This window comes from Capsicum annuum, chromosome 2 (assembly GCF_002878395.1).
Source record: "Capsicum annuum cultivar UCD-10X-F1 chromosome 2, UCD10Xv1.1, whole genome shotgun sequence".
Lineage (NCBI taxonomy): Eukaryota > Viridiplantae > Streptophyta > Magnoliopsida > Solanales > Solanaceae > Capsicum > Capsicum annuum.
The window spans coordinates 122,269,532-122,275,531 of NC_061112.1; the positions used below are offsets into that span (position 1 = coordinate 122,269,532).

A 6,000-nucleotide genomic window follows, 5' to 3' on the forward strand; every position below is an offset into this window, starting at 1 on the left:
TCATATTTCTCTCACTTTGATAAAATTGTTCTTTACAACTAAGTCCCAATAATGGTCGCATTAGGTCTCACGAGTCAAGATTAAATTCTTTCAAAATTAATAAATTAAGTTCTGCCTAAGTCTAGATATTTATTAATCTCACATCCTTATCAATAGGTATAAAATATCTCCTTCAGTTCATGGAAAATGTCAAAAGAGAAAGAGGGATGGGAGTGTACCACTTCAAGTTGTTGATGAAATCCCTCTGCAGCTTTGGTTATGGTGGAATACAATGGATACATTCTATTATGGCGAGATACATAAGTATTTAGTTTTTTGGACGAGTATCATGAGAATCAACCCTAATAGGGAAGTGATTGTTGCATTACTAAATTTCTAGGACTCGAGGAATAATGTATTCCACTTTTCAAATTTTGAGTTGACAGCGACTTTAGAGGAGATAGTGGGCTATGTTGGATATGGTGATATGCATCGGAAGAACCTTATAGCCCCAAGACTTATTTCGATAAACAAATTTTGTAAGCTCATGAACATACGGAATACAAAACAAGAATCAATGAAAAAAGGTTGGATTTCCTTGTAGTTTTTGTATGACAGATACGGAAGGGAAGAGGGGTTTGAAAAGTACGGTAAACAACTTTGTAATAAGGGGAGTTTTGAGGCTTGGAAAATTCACAGACGATTTGCATTTATGGTAGCCTTTTTAGGCACTATGGTCTTCCTAAGAAGAGAAGAAAAAATTAATATTCGTTTAACGGGAGTGGTACAGATACTGATTAAGAAAGATTACACTATGGTACCAATGATCCTAGCCGATATTTACCGTGCTCTGACTGCTTGTCAGAAGGGAAAGGGTTTTTTTTAGGGATGTAATATCTTGTTACAGATGTGGATTGTGGAGCATCTTTATCAACGTCCTACAATGACAAGGTTCGATCCCGAGAAATTTAATCGCATCAACAATTACGAGGAAAGAATTGAGAAATATAAATGTCCAAAAAAAATTGGAGATTGGGTTAAGCTTTTTTGTTCTTTGACAGCAGATAAAATCACTTGGAATCTCTATTGGTTCCCTTGGAGGCAAGTCATACATAGTTCTGTCATTCGTCCATTCTTGTTATTAATTGGTATTAGAGGTGTTCAACCGTATGTTCCATTGAGGGTTCTATGTCTGGTAGGCAGGTGTCAAATAATTCCCATAACGGAAAACATGACTGAGTTTGTATTTGAGGTCAGACCAGAGATTCCACTTCCAGAAGATTTGGCCCAGTAGATTTGGGAGGGTTTCCGTATTATGGAGTTTGAAACGATGGTCATAGAGCGTGAGAAAGGAGAAGTATACCCAGATTACCGTGAATGGTTTGAAGAACAGTCGAGTCCACCAGTCAGACCAGAAAGATCGGTTAGGGGACCTATAGATCAGGAAGCTGCAATCAGGATAGGAATTGAGAGAGCCATGCGAGAACATCATGAGGCCAACCAAGCTTTGAGAGCAGAATTAGAGCATGCCAGGGGAAAAATAGACGAACAACAGAGGAAATTTGCTGAAGAGCAAGCTAAGTCAGCAGATATTGAGGTTGCACTACAAGGACAAATCAAGCTTGCTACCACTAGGGGGTCACACGTTGCAGAACTTGCCGCATCTCGCCGACAACAACTGCAAGAATTTAAAAAGAATATGCAAGAAGAATTTGATCGAGAGAGATCCCAGTGGATCCGTGAAAGAGGAATATTGCAAGAATAGTTAGAGGTTGCTTCTGCTCGTGAACAGCGTGTAAGAGAGATGATTGATTTTCGAGATCGACAGGCCCACGAATGGGATCAGGCCTTCGAGGAAAGGTCCGCCGTGTAGCACAGGATACTTCCAGAATGGGTTTGGATTATCAGCAGTTGGATCATGAGGACTTTTTGGCACAAGTACCAGCTTTCGCACAGCGTCTCACTACTTCATTGGAGGACATATACTTGAGCTTGGGAGGACATATTAAGCCGAAGTCTCCTTAAATAGATTGGTTTTTTCTTTGTCATAGTTTTTATTTTTTCAGTTTTAAATCTTCTTGTTTAGATGTTATGTCTTTTAGTTTTCAGATGTTAGTTAGGAGGTTTTATTTTAGGAGTTTGGTCAGTTATTTTGTCATATTTATATTATAGAATGTAATGAAGTTGATTGTTTATTTCTATATATATTACATATGTTTTACTTCACTTAATTAAAATATTTTCTTCAATAAAAAAAAAGACAAAATAATTTTGCTAAATTCCTCCCGAACTACGCAAGATCTGATTCATGTCCTGGCATGATACGTAGGCAACCCTCCAAAGGTTTCGATCGTAACTTTTGAAAAAATATGCCTAGAAAAGCCGGGATGAAACACAAAGCTTCCATGATAGGTTGGAAAATGCATATAGAAGCATGACATATAACGTGGCATTATAATGTGTTAAATATATAACACTCATCCGTTTTCTACTTGGTCACAAAAAGATAAAGTAATTGGAGGTTGGTTTGTGGTTTAAACTGGCATCACATCCGTATAACACCAGATACAAGGGTAAAAGAAGAATGACCCGCAGAGAGGGTATAGGGCCTGATAGTAAAGAAGAGTACAATTAGTTGATTTCACAGGAAGTAGCATCAATGGAAAAAATAAAATCATTGAAACAACAGATGGCGGAGATGTACCAAGCTTGGTTGAATGGACAAGCTCCACCTTCTTCAATCCCTAGACTTCCGACTTTAAATGATCCAAATTTCGACCCAGCTCAAACTAGTGATCCATTTTACCCACTAGGATTTGGCCCATTTGCTAATATGATTGGAGTTTCTGGTACTTCTACCATGCACCCACCAAATTCGTCTAACATAAATAACCCATTTTTTACTTTTGTAGCACCAGCTACTGCGGGTACTCAACCGATGTATCAAAATATACGGGTAAACCAAGTTATGATATGTTGTGTCCTCCTGAAATGACTTTCAAATCCCAAAATCCACATTATCATGTTTATCAACATGATACTCCTATCGTGGTTGAGAAGATTTCTAAGAATGAGGAACAGGAAGAGATGGCTAGAAAAGTTAGAAGCCAAGAGCAGAGCATGATAAATATGCAAGGATTAGGTGGACCAAAAAGTATTTCATATGAGGATTTATGTATGTTTCCTGATGTCCATTTGCCGATAGGATTCAAAATGCCAAAAATTGACAAATATGAAGGACACGACGATCCTGTAGCTCATTTGAAAAGGTTTTGCAATCAATTAAGCGGAGCAGGAGGAAAAGAAAAATCATTGATGGCGTACTTTGGAGAAAGTCTTATAGGGATAGCTTCTGAATAGTTCATTGACCTAGACATTTCCCATTGGCACGTGTAGGATGACATGGCTCGAGTTTTCGTTTAATAATTTTAATATAACATTGAGATAGTGCCAGATTGCACTACCCTTGCCAACATGAGAAAAAAGATGACTGAAAGTTTCTGAGAATATGCTATCAGATAGAGAGAGAAGGCTTCAAGAGTCAGACCATTAATAAAGGAATCTAAAATGATTGATATCTTTTTGCAAGCACAAAAAACTGATTATTTCCATCACTTGCTCTCTACTATCGGAAGCACATTTGCCGAAGTTATCAAAGTTGGAGAGATGGTAGAAAATGGAATAAAGTCAGGAAAGATCATCAGCTAGGCTACTTTGAAAGCAACAACACAGGCAATTCAAAGTGCTGCAGGAAGTTTCGGGGGAAAGAAAAGAAAAGAGGATGTAGCAACCGTTTTGACAGGTCCACGACAAAATCGGAGAGGTGCGCGTCAACCATATGCACAGAATCCCTTATATTTTGTTTCATCCCCCCAATATCCTATTTACAATGCACAACCATATGCTCGGGCTCCTTCTTACCCACAGTGGCGTGCACCAGTAATCCAAAATCATTCAATGGCCCTGCAAGTTCAAAGAGGCCCTCCTAGGTCTAATTTTTGGCCTAGAGCAGAATTCAAAAGGGATAACATGGTAAAAGAAAATTTCACTCCTATTGGAATATCTTACACCAGTTTATTTCACAAGCTGAGAAAAATGAATGTTCTAAACCCAATTGAGAGAAGGATCCCGAATCCTCCTTTGAAGAACTTGGACTATTCTAAAAGATGTGAATACTGTTCTGATGACCCAGGGCACGACACAGAGGAATGTTGGTATCTGAAAAAAGCCATTCAAGATTTGATTAATACCCAACAAATTATGGTAAAAAGTCCAGACGCTCCAAATGTCAATCAAAATCCGCTGGCAGATCATAATGAAACAAACATGCTCAAAGTGATACTCATTGATGAAGATGCTACGATGTCCTTTAAGCCGATTATTAAAATTAAAACTGATTCGGAAAAATCAGCAAATGTTGTGGATTTGACAAAGAAAAAGCCTGCAGAAATGGAGGTGGTGATAGCAAAATCCGAATCATCGAATGCTCCCTTGGTGATAGGGAAAGAGATTTAAGAAAATATTGGGTCAAGTCAAATAAATACAAAACTTATTATTCCCAGAAGATCCAATAAGCCCTTTTTAATCATAAAAAGAGCCCCCATAGCTCCTATTGTTATTAAACCAGTGTCACAGCTGCCTATGGTTGATACCAAGGCTGTCTTTTGGAATTATGATCGCATTGTGGTGATGCACAAGGGGAAAGAAGTGACTGAAGATGTACGTGAAGTAGGGGGATTAACTCGATCTGGAAGATGTTATGCTCAAGTAGAGTTAATAAAGAATAAATAGGGCGGTGAAGAACGAATGACAGTCAAAAAGCCTGTCACTGATGAAAAAGCTGAAGAATTCTTAAAGAAAATAAAATTGGCAGAATATTCTGTTGTGGAGCAGTTGAAGAAGACACCAGCATAGATTCCTTTGTTGTCTTTATTGATACATTCGGAGAAACACCGCAAGGCTATAATGAAAATTCTTAACGAAGCATGTGTTCCCAATGAGATTAGAGTGAATCAGCTGGAAAAAGTTATTGAAATGATCCTTGAAGCAAATAAAATTACTTTCTCAGATGATGAATTACCTATGGAAGGTACTGAGCATAACAAAGGTCTGTACATTTTTGTTAAATGTGAGAATTTCGTCATCACTCGAGTGTTAATTGAAGGAGAATCAGGCACTAATATTTGTCCTATGTCAACTTTGCAAAAGTTGAATTTTAATGGGGAAAGAATCTGACCTAACAATGTATGCGTCAAAGGTTTTGACAGATCAAAAACTGATGCCCTTGGTGAAATAGAACTCATATTGACAATTGGGCCTGTAGATTTTGCTATGGATTTCCAAGTGCTGAACATTAATGCTTCATATTATATGTTATTGGGAAGGCCATGGATTCATAGGGCTAAAGCAGTCGCATTAACGTTGCATCAAATAGTCAAATTTGAATGTGACAGGCAAGAGATAGTTGTTCATGGTGAAAGATAGTTGTTCATGGTGAAAGAGACTTATCCATGTATAAAGACAGCTCTGTTTCCTCCATCGAAGCAGATACTGCCAATATGTTAATTCATCAAGCTTTTGAGGTAGTGGCTGTTGAGCATATCCTCGAGAGGAATCTCATCACAAGACCACAATTGTCCTCTACATTTGTTATGGTAGTGAATGAAATGTTGAAGCATGGTTTCGAACCAGGAAAAGGTCTAGGGATGTTTTTGCAAGGCATAGTTCATCCGGTAAACCTCTATCAAAACTTTGGTACTTTTGGTTTGGGATACGAGCCTACTGCTGAAGATATAAAGAAGGCTAAAATGCGTAAGAAAGAGTCGTGGTAACTTACCAAGCCGATATCGCCATTTCATGATTCTTTCATCAAATTCAGTGTTGTTGGATCCTCCAAGTTACCTGCTGCAGAATCAATGAATGATGATGTTTCAGAGTTGATTGACCTTTTTTAGAATATATTCATTGAAGCTGATATGGTTGAAATTGGGGAAAGTACCAGCAATGCAGATGTGCAGTTTG

At 38.0% G+C, this 6,000-nt stretch overlaps 1 pseudogene; it reads left to right on the forward strand.

Annotated features, from left to right (window-relative positions):
* Window positions 1-4,494, forward strand: part of LOC124896256 — a 117,298-nt pseudogene extending 112,804 nt beyond the window's left edge.
* The last annotated feature ends 1,506 nt before the right edge of the window (window positions 4,495-6,000 follow it).